Source organism: Pseudorasbora parva, chromosome 14, assembly GCF_024679245.1.
Source record: "Pseudorasbora parva isolate DD20220531a chromosome 14, ASM2467924v1, whole genome shotgun sequence".
Taxonomy (NCBI): domain Eukaryota; kingdom Metazoa; phylum Chordata; class Actinopteri; order Cypriniformes; family Gobionidae; genus Pseudorasbora; species Pseudorasbora parva.
Genome location: NC_090185.1, coordinates 25,632,805 through 25,649,655, shown reverse-complemented (window position 1 = coordinate 25,649,655; position 16,851 = coordinate 25,632,805). Strand labels below are relative to the sequence as shown.

Sequence of the window (16,851 nt, the reverse complement as noted above, 5' to 3'; positions counted from 1 at the left end):
TCATATTTTACAAGTGCTTTAATATGTTAATCCTCAAAGCGTGGCAAATTATAAAACTTTAAAAAAAATGTTTACTTTTAACTAAAACTTTCAATTTTACATTACAACGTGCACTTTTTAAAACTCTACTTAAGAAAAATGTGTACTCTCTTTAAGTAGTAATTAATATTTATTAATATATACTCTGCAAGTATGTTTAAAAAAGTACTGTGAAAGTTTGGAGTACACATTCAATACAATTAAGCTCACTTCTTTTTCACGAGTGATGCTATTCACATTCCCTTTATAGTTTACTGTGTCTCATTTGTGTATTTGTAATATAAAAGTAGTAATAGGCAAAACATCAGAGTCAAAGTTGATGCTTAAGGGAAACATGTCTCCATTTAGTCTCCTGAGCCACGAAAGAGAAACCTCTGAGCACTAAACTGTTCCTCTGGGGATTCTCAATGGTGTCTCTCTAGCGAATATCTGTGGTTCAGAACACAGGATGGTGTGTAAACAGCTGATGTGTGTGATGTGGACTCAGGTGCTCGTGTGACTGACACGGTAGAGTGAGCCAGAGAGGGACACACACATGCACACAGACACACACACATGCACACAGACAGGTACATTGCATATACACTGCTGAGACGAGAAAGCAAGAAGCCCGGTGTCAGATGATGTGTACAGTCAGCCTGGCACCTGTGTGTGTGTGTGTGTGTGTGTGTGTGTGTGTGTGTGTGTGTGTGTGTGTGTGTGTGTGTGTGTGTGTGTGTGTGTGTGTGTGTGTGTGTGTGTGTGTGTGTGTGTGTGTGTGTGTTGTGTTTCCATACAGTGGCAGTTCCACACCAGCACCTTTTATCCCAGGAAAGTATGCATATCACTGCCTCCTACTCTGTCAAAAGTACATGCTCATGTAGCAGTCCTCACTGAACATGCGCACAGAGAGAGAGAGAGAGAGAGAGAGAGAGAGAGAGAGAGAGAGAGAGAGAGAGAGAGAGAGAGAGAGAGAGAGAGAGAGAGACGCTGTGACCCTTAGCAGCAGCAGCAGCAGATGCAAATAACACATCAGAGATTTAGGTTCAGAGGTCAATGACTTGCATGCAGGTCGGTAAGTAGGTGGAAACAGGCACATCTATCTATCTATCTATCTATCTATCTATCTATCTATCTATCTATCTATCTATCTATCTATCTATCTATCTATCTATCTATCTATATGTCTGTCTGTCTGTCTGTCTGTCTGTCTGTCTGTCTGTCTGTCCGTCCGTCCGTCCGTCCGTCCGTCCGTCCACCCACCCACCCACCCACCCACCCACCCATCCATCCATCCATCCATCCATCCATCCATCCATCCATCCATCCATCCATCCATCCATCCATCCATCTATCTATCTATCTATCTATCTATCTATCTATCTATCTATCTATCTATCTATATCTGTCTGTCTGTCTGTCTATCCATCCATCCATCCATCCATCCATCCATCCATCCATCCATCCATCCATCCATCCATCCATCCATCCATCCATCTATCTATCTATCTATCTATCTATCTATCTATCTATCTATCTATCTATCTATCTATCTATCTATCTATCTATATCTGTCTGTCTGTCTGTCTGTCTGTCTGTCTGTCTATCTTTAGATCTATCTATCTATCTATCTATATCTATCTGTCTGTCTGTCTGTCTGTCTATCTATCTGTTTCTAATTAATTGTGAAATTTTCTAGAATGTCTGGATGAAAATTGTTGAAAATGCAAGCAGCTACATCTATATTATAGTATTTCTCAGTCACTTTGGCACATTTCTTTAAACATCCTTAAGAATTGCAAACCAGTCTAAACAGTTCACACAAACAGCATCACACTTTGGATTACTTGCAAAAGCATGGAAATAGCTCTCAAAAGTAAGTATTTATGTCAATGAACACACCAGTCCCTATATCATTGTTCACATACAAGACAGTCAGAATCTTTAGTCATAGTCCATCTAGTCAACTAGTCCATCGGTATTTTCAGATCTAAACTATGGCTACAATTTTGATGACAATAATTGAAAATTCACAAGAGTGTGCTCTATCTGATGGCATATATACATTTTAAATTTCAACAATACCAACTGGTCAGTATTTACTGTTGGTCTGTCAACAAATTGCAGTACAATATCATTACAATATAATGAAAATACAAGACTCTCTATATACACATAGGCCTACTGTATACAGTCAAACCAAAAATGATTCAGACACCAGACATAATATTTTACTGGACACTATAGTTCATGCATGTAAGTGAGGATAGCAAAATCTAGTAAGTTGTGACATATTATACCCAAAAATTCCTCATACGTTGGTCTATACCAGCAAAAGTTATACAAATCTGGGAGCAAAATTATTCAGACACTTTGACCTGAAGTGTTTTTTCTTTAATTGCTATTGTGACCTTTTACACATACTGAACAAAATGAAGCATCGCTTGGTCATTGGTTGACCTAAATTGGTGTTATCAAATTGTGTGCTTGCATTTAAAAGCTGATTGGTTGATTGTTATTTAATACATACCTTTCTACCAAAGTTATCTGACATTATCAAGATGAATTTGTTCTGACACAGTTTAACCTGTTAACTGTCACTGGCCCACCGGTGGGCCCATCTGCTACTGCATGTTTAAAACAATTATATCCTATATTTATCCTGATCTAATGTTGACATGTCATTAGAAAGCTATATACAAAATCTCATGGGAACTTCAATTTTTGTGATATCTACTTTAAATTTGGAACACAAATTGATTAGACATATGGTTTTGATTTGATAGTAATTTTACAGATAGTAATTTTACTTCTTTGACATGATTTCACTTGAGCAATACTCTGCTGACTGTCTTCTTTAAAATGAGACCAATGTCTATATTCCAAAGCATTCCTGAATTGCAACCATTTAAGTTTGGATGGTGAATTTTCATGTATATTTTCAAAAAGGGGGATGGCAGTGAACAGGTTAAAGGTAGGGTAGGTAAGAATGATCTAAAACACCTTTGTCCAAATTTGTTTAAACTTTCTTTATATGTCAATAAGCATTCAAAATGCACGGTGCCGGGATTTGCAGGCAGCGAAGGCAAACAATGCAAAAAAAAAAGGAAGACAGTAGGCCTACATGTAAAGGCAATGCACAAAAAGTCTTTGGATAAACAAAGAAATCAAACGCGAGTAAATATCAGCGTGGCTTTCCAACGATGGCGAGAACTGAGGGACCTAAGGGGCTGAAAAGCGACTCCTTGATGGCTGTATTTCTGCTGGACAGGTAATCTTTCATTTTGATTATACATTTTTTCAGTTTATGTTTTCATGAAGCATGTATCACTAGCACATGTAGCTGCCTAATATAGCTAACCTGACATTACTTAGAATAAAGTTACAATATTATACATTTAGCCATTAGTAGAGATGATAAATACTCAATATGCTTAGTTCAAGTTGACCACTGTCGTGTTGAATTTCGCAAAATTTAACTTAAGATAACAAAATGGATGTGTAAAAGCTAGTACATCGCATCCAGGAACTTTTTTTAGAACTAAGTTAGCTTTAGCTGCTACTAATCAGCAATGCTTTCATCATGGAAACTCTTACATGCAAAACACAGTATATGTTATGAATCTTACACGAAATTCATCTTCATCACAGTAAAACTGATGTTATTGGAAAAAAATTTTTTATCAATGCTACCCATTTTCTTTGACTTATAAATATAACTTGTTATTTAATCAAACAAAAATATATTTTAAACTTTACCAGTTTCGGTATTCTAGCTTGATAGTGAGTATAAAAGACATCTTATTTGTTTTTATTCATACTGATAAAGTTAGATGTTTTATTACATGTGATTCTGACATGATGTGACTACATACACACTGCTCTTCTGAGGTCAATAATGCGTCTTCCAGCTGAGCGGTCAGTGTGGCGCGTTCATGTGTTTTGGGGGCGTGGCTTTGGAAAGAGCCCAGAAGGAAGAAGGTGGAGTGAATGGAAATAATGAGCTGTCTTTAAAACAGTCGTGAGAGGTCTACAGACACTCAAATTTTATTAGTACTTAAATTTCAATTATGTATTGATATATAAAGAACATCTAAACAAATTTGGGGAAAAAAAGTTTTTTTAACCAATTCTTACCTACAATTCCCGAGTTCTTGTCATATTTTATAACCATTTTCCAAAATATAGCAACTACTGTAATATAGCATTACAGTAAGTGTCCAGTATTACAGTATATTGAACATTGTCTGATAAAGTCATGATTTAGAACATGGTCCACAAGTGGCCCTTACTTCATCAGAAACATGTCTACAATCTTGGCTGTCTATATATGCTTGGCACCTTTCATGAGGTGGCTCATCATTGGTTGATTTACATTTCCCTTCATTACTGAAATTCAAAATTCACCTCGACGATTTATCAATTCAGGAAATTTAGGACTAATAGAAATATATAGAAAATACACAATACATTTATGAAATCTAGTTGAACCATTTTGCATTTATCGACTGCTGCAAGGGACTAATGCATATACTGTATGTTTTGATATGTTGGGTCCGTTAGACTATTCAATGAGAACCAGTATAATACATTTGAATAAACATGACACAAGCAATTGGATAATGTAGAAAACAGCAGACAATAATCAATTGCATGACTGTACCAAAGCATTTGCAATTTGTTCAAAACAACGTGAAATTGCTTGATGATTTGATAATGTGAAGGTTGAACAAGTCACTTTGAGAATTTCAGTTGGGATGAGAAATGCACAAAAGCGACTGACAAAAAATCTGTGTATATATATATATATATAATTTATTTATAAATGTATTTATTTATCATAATACAGTTTTTTTTCCAATATCATACAATTTTTAAATTATGCATCCAAACTGAAATTAATCAATTCTAATCATAGTTTTTTTTTTATCACATATTGATCAATTCAAAGGACATTATTAAGTGTCATTAAAATTATTAGTGCTTTGATTTTAATTCATCACATTCTGTAAATGTACATTTATTTTAAAGCTTCGCACACGTATTAGTCAATGCTTAAATAATGCATTATGACCCTATGAAATATTGAAATATTAAGACTGAGATTCATGGAAAGCTCAGCTTTAAAATTGTGTCATTTAGGAACGTGTGCTATTACCTAAAAGATGGTCCTCAAGTGACAATAAAATGTGTACATTCATATAAAACAAAGCTGTCTCGAATACCATTACTACAGACACAAATGAACAGAAACAGACAAAAGGACACGTGTAAGTGTGTGTGTTTACGTATATGCACGTAGACATGAAGATTTGATTTGGGTAACTTTTTTTTATTGACAGCCGCAATAATAAATAAAATCAAGCTGGCTGTTTTTTTTTTTATTGTTTTTTTATTCACTACAGCGCGACCCTTTCGTGCTCTGCCAAAAAAGTTCATTGTCTGGGGGTAAAGACAAACAAGACCCGAAAAAAGACACGGGGAGGCTCATCTACATTCCAGAAACATATGAAATCAAACAAGGATTTTGGCAAAACAAATATCTAAAAAAAAAGAGAGAGGGAGAAAGAGAGAGAGAGTTAATATTATGGAACTGCCGCCGTTCTACTTTTAGAACAATCGACACAATCTGATTATTACACAGATTTCAAGACAACAGACTGTGGTGTTGAACCAGAGCTCCAGTGTGCAGTCACAAGAGCTGCTTCTTATCCATCTATCTAATTATTCCCTCAGAAACCAAAAATTTGAAGATACTAAAGACAGTCCCTATCTGTCATGAAGCAGCATTGATCTCATTGAGAGCAAAATGTGGGTGTTGAGGGAGCCCAATATAACTCATGCCATTAAATTCCAGCTTGCCGTTATTCGCCAACAGAATTGACAGATTTTTCGCAGACATTTCTTTTAATCTTCAACGCTTGTTCAAGAAGAGGGGAAAACACACAGTGTGTGCTTTACCTTTCTTATATGGTATTTGTGAGGAGGTTAGCAGAACTGCTATTGAAGTGTCAAGACAGAAAAAAAGAAAGAAAAGCAGCGCACAACACTTGTTGATTATCAACTGTCAAAATGTAGGAGAAAACATTGTTACTTTCCTTATACGGAACAGAAAATGCTCCCCTCAAATGCTCTGATTGAATGTAATAGTACTGTATAGTATCATCTCGGCTTATTGCAGCAATTTTATTGCTGACAACACAATATTGTTTATATTGAGACAGTTTGAGTGTTGTTGTGCGATTTAAACAAGAAACAGCCTTCCTTTTAACATTAATTTGACACTAGCAAGATTATTGTGTTGTATGTACAAACTTGGAACTGGCAATCTCAGGTAATTCAGGCCTATTCACTCCAAAATCACAAGTTGGTGGATAAATAATGGTGGTGTAACGTGAATCAAAACAAATTATGATGTTTATGTTTATTAAGATGTTTCAATGATAAGATTATACATATGTTACTTCAATGATAAAAGTGTAGTTGTTTTAGAACCAGACATTTTTACAATAAAATTATAAATACAATTGAGATTTGGAGGACAGGGCAACACATTGAACTCTTCATCATGTTCCTCAGACTATTCTTTAAAGGGGTGGTTCTGTGGATTATTCCTGCTTGGTTGTGTTTATGGTGCACAGTATAACATGTCTTAAGACTTTTTTTTTTTAAACGCTGCATTTTTCTTATATTTTACCTTTATTCCACACCGCTGTCTCCACTGTCCTTTAAATGACTCGTTTGCTTCCTGCTTCTATGACGCCCATCCCTCCGAAAAACGCAATGGTCTTAGATTGGTTAGATGGCCAAATGTAGTTTCATGTATTTTTATTGGCTGAAGTGCCAAGCACAGGTTGTCCGGAAACGCCACGCCCCTTACCATTACAGGCAGAAGTCACATCTGCAGTGACTAGCAAGGGTTTATGATGTCACCAACCCAGGAAGAAGCTCGTTGTAGTCCAAACCGGCCGTTTTTGTAGGCAATAAACTGCCATAACTTGTAACTTTGCTGTTTATGCTCAAGCAGCAACACTACACACTAACTAAAGTTAAAAAAGTGAAATTGCATGCAACCACACCTTTAATAATGTGTGCAGTGTGGCCAGAGTTACTTTTAAGTGTAATGCGTTCTACTATTGTATTACTACCTAAAAAAGTAACTGTTACTTAAAACTGCGTTTCCACCGCAGAAACTTTCCCCAGGATTTGGGCACTTTCGGGTGGTACTCAGTGGGTTTCAACCACAGAGACCAGGGTCTAAATCAGGGGTGGGTAACATTGATCCAGAAGGGCCACTCTCTTGCAGAGTTTAGCTCCAACCCTGAAAAAAATACTCACCTGCCTGTAACTTTAGTAATCCCGAAGACCTTGATTAGCTTCAGGTGTGTTTGATTAGGGTTGGAGCTAAACTCTGCAAGAGAGTGGCCCTTCTGGATCAACGTTCCCCACCCCTGGTCTAAATGAAGGATCCGGGTAAAAAATGTCCCCCTCAGAAAGTCCCTGCTCATGAGGTAGTACTTTTTCAAAGTCCAGGAACTTTGGCGCTGAACATGATGTTTGGTTGATTTCAAGCAGGATTTTATTTCAACCACAATTTTTTAAAGTCTGTTGTGGTGCATGCAGTAAGAGTTGGTTGCTATTCGAAAGAACAATGGACAAAAATACGCTCGATGATCGACAATGAGGTTCAGGCTTTAATAAGCGATTAGTACGAACATCAGCAACGAACCGCACCAGAGTTCACATAAACCGAACCCCAGACCACCTTCTTAAGCAGACTCGGGTACGGTTCGCGGGTGCGCACCCGAGTTCGGAAGACCGCGTTCACATCATCCAAACCAACCGAACTCTGACGTCAATCGATCCCGGGTGCGCACCAAAAGTTCCAAATTCTGTTTCTGGGACAAATTGTTCTGGGTAATTTCGGTGGAAACACGGCTTTAGTCACAACGCACTGTTACTTTTTCTCATCTGGGCTGGACTTGCTTGTTTGTTTTTTAATAACAAAATACTAAAGTTATTTTTGGGCCCTTTCATATCAAAAGTGAAATGAATAACCCTAATGCTGCGCCAATGCATTATCATATCTGTACAGAGGGCACAACTTAAGCCTTCAGTTGTGCTGCCATTCTGGACTGCAGCAAAATAGGATGCTGGAAAAAAAGTTAAACACATACTTACTTGCTTATTCATATAGTTGATCATCAAAGGTCAGCAGCAAAGACATTAGTTAATAAAACTGAGATTAAAGGGTTAGTTCACCCAAAAATAAAGATTTGCCCATGATTTACTCGCCCTCAAGCCATCCTAGGTGTATATGACTTTTATCTTTCAGATAAAAAAATAGGAGCTACGCAACCTGACGTGCGCTAAAAGAGTAACCTCTTGACGTGATATAATAGAAGCATCGGAAGCTTTGACGCCTCTTCATGACTGGTATTTTGTTTTGCTCTATCCTATGCGCTTCTGTGTTTGTCAATAAGCATGTGTTAAGGGTTACTCTTTCGCTGTAACTCGAATTGCATACCTTTGACCACCGAAAGCTAGTTATTTTAGTCTATAAAAATTTAAACTTACTTCACTTCACTTCAGAAGGCCTTTATTAACCTCCCGGAGCCATGTGGAGCAGTTATATGATGGATAGATGCACTTTTATGGACTTCAAAAATGAAACAACAAGTCAAAGCCGTTATAAAGCTTTGAAGATCCAGGACATTTTTAATACAACTCTGATTGTGTTCGTCTGAAAGAAGAATGTCATAGGATGACTTGAGAGTGAGTAAATCATGGGGTAGATTTCATTTTTGGGTGAACTAACCAATGCTTAAAGTATATTTGTGTTATTTAACATATTATTGCAGGTTTGAATAATATTCTGAGTTTGCATTTCACCGTTTTTTAATTATTTTGAGGAACACTACTAGCGGAAACATGAACCTCTCTCCTCCTGATTTCTCTCAACATGGGGACAGGGGAGCTTAGTCAGAGATTCTCTGACCCATTCGGCTTGCAATATAAATTTGGCCCCTGCCAAAGTCAGATTAGAATAGAAATGTGGTGACATGAAACAGAACTGTGAAGTGAAACTTGCTAAAATGGAATAACATTGAAGTGCAACTTACAGAATAGAATATAACTGAGGTGAAGCAGAACAAAATCAAATAGAAGTGCAGTGCAGTGAAGTGAAGTTTACATAGTAGACAATAGATTAGAATGTAAGTGAGGTTATGTGGAACTGAATAGTACAATTTGCAGAATAGAATATAACAGAATAGAAATAGAATAGAATAGAAATGTGGTGACATGAAAGTGACATGAAACAGAACTGTGAAGTGAAGAAAATACAAGAATATATACAATAAAATAAATTAGGCCTACAATAGAAGTGAGGTGAAACTTGCAATACAGAATAAAATCCAAGTGGAACTTACAGAATAGAATATTAGTGGACTAAAAAAACAGAGTAGTGGAATGTAGCCTTCATAAAAGAGAATCGATTGTGAGGTGATGACGTGAAACAGAATAGTGACACCTTCAGAATATAACAGAGCACTTGTGAATTACAACAGTTAACAGAAAAAAATAGAATTGATGTAAGAGATAGTTGGAGAATAGAGCAGAATAGACTTGGAGACTAAAATTAATTAGCATTGAAAACACAAGTGATGTGAGATGTACATGATGACAGAATAGAACTGAATGGCATCTTTCTGCATTGCCTACTCTTTTCTCTTTGAATGTTGAAGTTAGTGGCCTGTGTGAAGTTCCCCGCCCCTCTCCAGCAAGCATGCTGGGATGTGTGTAACTCACACACGTCGGGAATGGTGTGTTAAGGAGCTCGCACACGCACACACACTGACGCGAATACACACTCTGTAGGCGCGCGCGAAAAGCTCTCGTGTGTGTTGCGTCGTCGCGCAGGAACTCAACAGGAGCTCGACCTTGACAGACTGGGAGACCATCATCATCATCCTCCTCCTTATCAACATCATCATCATCATCATCATCGGCGCGAGCTCCAGTTCAGCGCGTGTGAAACTCAGCTGGCACTTCCTGGTAAGAGTTTAGCTTCATTCCCTCCTGTCAAAAACAGATTATGTCACTTTTCCGATTTTATTACCACGCTACACGGACATTTTGGGTCGGTTAGGCAATGTTTTATGCAATCAATGTTATAACAGAAAAGTCTGAGGAAAAGTTGACAGAACTTTGGGCTAGTTTGTGTTAGCGCGCTAGGCTAGTGCTGCTGTGGCAGTAATTCACCCGAGACAAGCAATCAAATGATTTGATATAACACCAAAACGTTTTTACTCATCCAGAAAGCCACTTGCCCTGTTGTTAAAGTTAGTTTGAAGCTGTTTTGAAGTGTGTTGGTTGTGTTTCTAGCAGTGACATGGCACGGTTAGTTAGAGCACTGTGGCTAAGCTAACGTCTGTCATTGTGACACATGCAGTAGAAATGCGATGAGAAATAACTCTTTATTGCTCTGTGATACGCTAAATAACTTTAAAACCAGATAGCAATGCTTTTTAATGCTATGTTCCTTCAGAAAAGTCATAATTAAGCTATTTATTTGAGAGTGTGATTGATTTCTTACTTAGGCAACACTTTCCAGCTGTTGACAGGAACGCGTTGATACTTGTTTTGTGTTGTTCCTGATGAACCTCGTTCATACTGTTCGCGATGATATGAGTGAACCAGGGGACCAAGTTTATTTTCACGTATTTTGGTCACAAATATTTTAGTATGTTCGAAGCCCAAGAAGATATTTGAAGTTTATGCAATTTATTACCTTATAAATTCAGTGAAATTACTGTGGAGTCAGGTTTTGTAAGTGACGCAGAACAATGAATCAGCACAAAATTTGAGCTACAGTTGTATGCAAATGTTGAAATATAGTGTTTCTTGGCTTGCTATATTTCAACCCAGACGTTTTCATTTACTCACCTCCTTGTCTTTCCAAACCTGTTATGTTTCTGTGGAAATCAAAATCTGATATTAGAATGACAGACTAAGGCACCTTTTACTGTCACTGTATGAAAGATGATGCAATGGAAGTGGATGGTAACCATCAGTAACAACAAATTTCTGCCTAATTTTTTTTTTTTTTGAGTTCCCCAGAAGAAAGGAAGTCAAACGGATAAAGCAACATGAGTGTAACTTTTACATGAGTAACATATTTCAGTTAACATTTAAATAATATTTTAACTGTCGGGGTCCTGATAGTGTTTTCCCTATCCAAAATATATATAAATTAGGTGTCATAGAAAGCTTAAAGGAATATTTCACCCCAAAATGAAAATTTTGTCATTACATACACACCCCCATGTTCCAAACCTGTATGCGTTTTTTTCTTCTGTTGAACACAAAGAAGAGATTTTAAAGAATCTTGATGGCAAACAGTTGATGCATTCCATAAGAGGAAAAAAAAATACTATGGAAGTCAATGTGTGTCGTCAACTGTTTGATTACCAGTTGTTTGTGTTTTGTGATAGAACACATTTTTTTTGAGAAAAGTTGTATCTAATTTGATGGAAAAATAAGATGGAAAGAATTGTGTAAATTAAATTTACTTAAATGTGGAGTGTGTAAATGAGAAATGTGTGTATGTACCATTTTCTTCAGAAAGAGTATTTAGGCCGTAGTATAAAGTAGGGCAACGGGGCTGCATGTGGCATGTTATATGCAAGGCTGTAAACAGGATGAGATTTGGCTTATATTAGCATCAACCTCAAACCTCAAAGCTGACCAATTAACAGAAATGTGACCTCTTTCTTGTGTCCGTTTATAGTGTTTGTTTTGTTAATAATTTAAAAAAATCTTAGTGCATGACTTTAAAATTATGCTGTTGTAAAGTTTCCTAATTTTGTTTTGGAGGTCAAGTTTTTGCGAGTCCTGGCCCATACGTGTCTGAGTCCAGCGTGCTAAAGGTATGTTCTGTTAGACACGTACACAAGCAAAACGATCTATAACAATGCAATACTATCACATATAAAAACACGTTTTACTCACATCGGTGTGTTGCACCATTCATGACAGATCCAAATCCAGAATCGAACGGAGATTTGTTTACAAACGATCCCGCAGTGAACTGAAGTGAACATGTCTTCCCACGTGAGCTGGAACTTCATTAAAAATAAAGGTCAACCACTCATTCTTAATATTAGGCTCAGAAGGAAGCTTATGCAGTGACTGTGTTCTTCCCCAACTAGGAATAGCGCAATATCTTGCTATCTTCCTCAGCATATATTGTTGTTGACCAGCTAGCACGAGCCCTCCATGAGTTGGTGGACAGTGCTACTGGATTAGACACGCTTTAGAGGGGGTGTTTCGTCGCGCACTGACGTCAGTAGAAGCACAGGACTGTTTGTTGAGCCTGGTGTCTATAAAAACTTTTCTTTGACTAACAAGGAAGTTTTCAGCTCTGAAACTTTGAGGATATTCTTAAATTACCATGGCCTTTTATATATCAAAAGCTCAAGGAAAAGTTGATTCCTCGATTCATCACCCCTTTAGATTAAGATTATGTCCATCGACAAACCTGTATATTTCTGATTTATTGCAGTGCACATGTGGGAACTGTATTATTAACTGTATCAATAACAGCGCATACATTAGCCGAGATGATGTAACATTGAAGTTTGCAAAACAAATCTAGCTCCATACTTTATCTTTACTCAAAGTAGCAATGAACAGCAGACAATGGTAAATGGACTGCATTTATATAGTGCTTTCAACAGACCCTATGACCATCAAAAACGCTTTACATTTTTGCCTCACATTCACCCATTCATACACAGACGGCGATGTCAGCCATGTAAAGCCCTGTTCACACTGCCAGCGATTTTGTCGCTGTATGTCGCCAGCTCCAAAAATTCATGTCGCAAGTGGGCGTTCCACAGGTTGAACCAGGGATTGAACCACCAACCTTTCCGTTTGTAGGCAATAGGGCTGTCATTTTTGAAATGTTCCTAACAAAATTAGGAAACTTTAAATATCTACGACCCATCCCATCTGGAATGTGTTCACGGATCAATGCCATAGCAACTCTCAACGACCACCAGGACTTATACGGTTTTATAAAAGCTATTTATTTGTTGTAAAGTGTAATAACCATATCAGAAAAAAATTAATTCTAATGTCAGGCGCAGACAAACGCTGTCAATATGAGGGTGTTGCCAGGTTATGTCTAAATAGTTTTTTTGAAAATGTAAAAATGCAGATTGTTTGCTTACATGGGTAGGTTTAGGGACAGTGTCATTATGCCAACATTATCTTCATAACTTCTTGCAAAATTAAAAGTTTATCCTTCAGAAAAATGTACTTTCCTCTCTTGTCAACATTATAGCTTGGTGCATGTGAGCGTGGCGCGTGCTTCTTCAGTTGTGGAGGCATTTTCATTCAGTTTGGACTTTTAAACCGATTACAGTGCTCCATGTAAACGCACCCCACTGTAAAAAAATGGTGCAACATGGCACTGTAAAAACCGGATAGTTTATTTATAGTTCGATTACGGATATTTCACGTCATGATCAAATGCCTATTCGAATATCGAATAAAAAGTGACAGCCCTAGTAGGCAACCTACATGAAACACTGAGCCACTGCCGCCACAATCTGCTTTAATGGACACTGTTTTATGTTATAGTGGCCAATAGCTGATTAGCAAAAGTATTTTAGTAAGATGGCAATAGCGTGAGTTAGCTTGAAACTTCAATATCAATCGCAAAACAACCTATTTTAAACACCCGGTAGAAAATGTATACGTCAATAATGAATCATACTTACTGGTTTTGATTCTGAGGAGCAGACGACTATTCGGGGGATATTCGAAATAAAAACATAATAGGGGGCACTTTAAAATGTCTTAAACTTATTTTGTGTATTAAAAATGGATCAATTGTTTAAAATATGTATTCATTTAATTTAATCTAATCTAATCTAATCAATTGACATCTTTACATCCAATGATTTAAAATATATCATTAAATCAGCCACGCAACACTCTAGATATTAGATATATCGTATTCATAGTTTTGTCACGTGACTGTCGCCGAGCCTTGCAGGGCAAAACCACCATAGAACCGCAGCACAAGCCTGTCAAATTTCCATCTTAAAACAAAAATATGTGATGATCCATATACAGCTCCTGCCGCAGTATTTCAATCAGTTAAAGCAGCGGGACATTTTTAAAAACCTTAACGTGAAAACACTATAAGGGTGAGTTGCACCAATAAGGATTCAATTAAGCAAAGTTTAAAGCTAATCTAATTTGTTGATATGGGTTTTATTTTAAATCGAGTTGTTGCACCACTTAATTTTAAACAGATTAATTGTGCAGTAAAACCGTGATCAAGCAGCAGACGGAGGGAGAACTGACGGCAGGCTACAGGATCCTTATTAGTGCAACCCACCCTTAAAGTGCCGTAATGTACTAAAACAGTGTTATTAAAAGATCATGTTCAGCTTACACTGTTTTGATGATGCATACTTATATACAGGCGAGCAGATGAGCCAAGAATATGAACGCGGCGCGGTTTCGATGGGAAAAATTACGCTTAACGAGAAACCTCGTGTTGCACTAATATTGTGTATGCTATCTCAATAAGGTGTATATTGAGTTTGGTATTTTAATATCACTGTCTTACTGCATTAATACTGACTACAAACCTGATAAAAATGACTGGCGGACAATGGAGGAAAACTTTGTTTTGCCATCCAAGTGGGTGTTCCTTAGCCTGACGTGGTCATACTCAATTCTAGTCAGAATATGAGTCTGAAACTGCTCCATTGGGCTGTGATTATGGGGCGTGTTTCAACCGAACCAGGAAAGACCTCAATTGGATAGAGCTACAACCAATCAGAGCAACGAAGGGACGCATTGTCAAATGTCAACAGAGCTCAACTGCACTGTGTTGCCAAGTCTGCGTCCCCCCCCGCGGGTTGTTTTCTATGTCCGCGGGTTGAAGCGACTATTGTGTGATATATAGACCCATGAGTGCGAATTTTAGCAGGCAACCTTGCCAAAATAACACACATTTTTCCCCCGGAGAACCCCCCCAGAGAAGTTATTGTTTAGGGCTAGTAGTTGGCGGGTTTTGCTGTAAAAACTTGGCAACCCTGTCTGCACGTGCGCTGGAATCAGGCCGGAATACAATCTTTGCTGGTGTTGTAAAAAAATTAAATAATTTAATGATACACAGAGTACTTACCCAACATGATCATCATTTCTGAGAGAAATTGTGAATGCATATACAAGCAAGCTCTCCGTTCCATCATATGTCCGTCATCGTCTAAAGCCTGCCCTAATGATTTCATTGGTCCGAACAGTGCTATTGTAAAGTTTCCTAATTTCTCCTCATGCGTGGTACGAGCCGCGCGGAAAACGCGTGCATGCTTCAAATAGTAGGGACGCCTATTTTTCACGCGACACGAGAGCGTGTTGGAAGCATTTCCAGGCAAAATAGAATAGGAAAAGATGTTTATATGCCATTTTGACACGAATAAATGACATTTTCATGTTTGAAAGACTGTAGGTTAACATAAATGCAGATATAGTAATAATAAATTGTAATAATAAAAAACAACATAATTATCGATTTTGAAATATTAAACCTGTCAATACATAATGAAATATTCTGTAGCCTATTTTGCCGTCAATACCATAGATCTGTATGGTCAATAGGCTACTGCCGACGTTGTCTTTGCTGTATCAATAGGCAATATATTTATATTTAACATTAAGTATAGGGCTTCCCTGTACATTAATAGCAGCAGCAGCGCCGCATCAGACACGCTTCTGGTGTGCAAAGACAGAGAAAACACCACACAGCTGACACGCAACAGAAACGCAGCGCTCACGCCACGCTTGCAGTGTGTCTCCGGCCTAAGTTCGGCTGGCGTCCAGGCTAGGCGTTCCTATAAACGTGTTGTCACTTGAAAACTATGAATTGGCTACTGAAAAACTAATTTTAATCAAATGCTAAATGGGATATTTGCAAACCTTTGAGATATTTGCAAACCTAATCACTATTGATGAGAGTTGATGAGATTTGAACGAATACATTAGTTTTTTTACACAATATTTTACAGTAGATAATTTAGTTGACCCTCACATTTGTCCTTGAATACATTTGTATGACATTGTCATTATCAGCAAGTAATCATGACTTGTATTTAGGCTATACTGCACAATTTGAGTTCTTCTTTTCGCATGTTCCAAGGCAGATGTGTGTTTGTGAAATTTGTCGTGTTTTTCAATAGATTTCCTCAGGAAATGAACTCTTTCGTAGCATAATTACTCTGCATATGCCACAGTAAACTCAGTAATGGAGACGCTGACAGCCTGCATTGGTCACAAAATACAAGAAAACCGTAATAAATATGAGCTGTGATCCAAAAGAACATCCTTGGACTCTCCGTACGGGTCGCTATCGGCGTTTCTTACGTCCTCGGTGCAAACAACACTTAATATTTCACACAGGATGACACGGAGAGAAGGCAAGAGGCCGTGTGTTTTGAAAGCCTGTCTCTCTTAATACGCAATACCCAAGTGTTGCAAATAGCCGGGTACGCCAGCCTGGCATACTAGCACTCATCATCTTTCCGCTGAGTTCCTTCGGCCCAAGGGCTGTCGAGGTCTGCGGCTGGAGTGAGACGTAACACCCCCTCGTTCCGGGATCTTCCGCGACAGGATCCTGCTCTCTGCATTCAATCAGTGAGGGAAACAAACAGCCGGCTCGAGAGCTGCAGGAGGAGGCTGTGGTGCTTTTTTTTGCTTTTCAGAAGTCATGCCAAGCTGGAACTCGGAAACCTTCGGCGGTGCCTTTGCAAC

The 16,851-nt window shown here is 37.9% G+C and overlaps 1 protein-coding gene across 1 annotated transcript in view; it reads left to right on the top strand.

The window, feature by feature from the left end:
• Positions 1 to 9,593: 9,593 nt before the first annotated feature.
• Positions 9,594 to 16,851, top strand: part of nek7 (NIMA-related kinase 7) — a 79,654-nt gene continuing 72,396 nt past the window's right edge. Inside the window, exon 1 of the mRNA XM_067416070.1 lies at positions 9,594 to 10,074. The gene's annotated coding sequence lies outside the window, so the exon portion shown is untranslated. The remainder of the gene's footprint in view (positions 10,075 to 16,851) is intronic.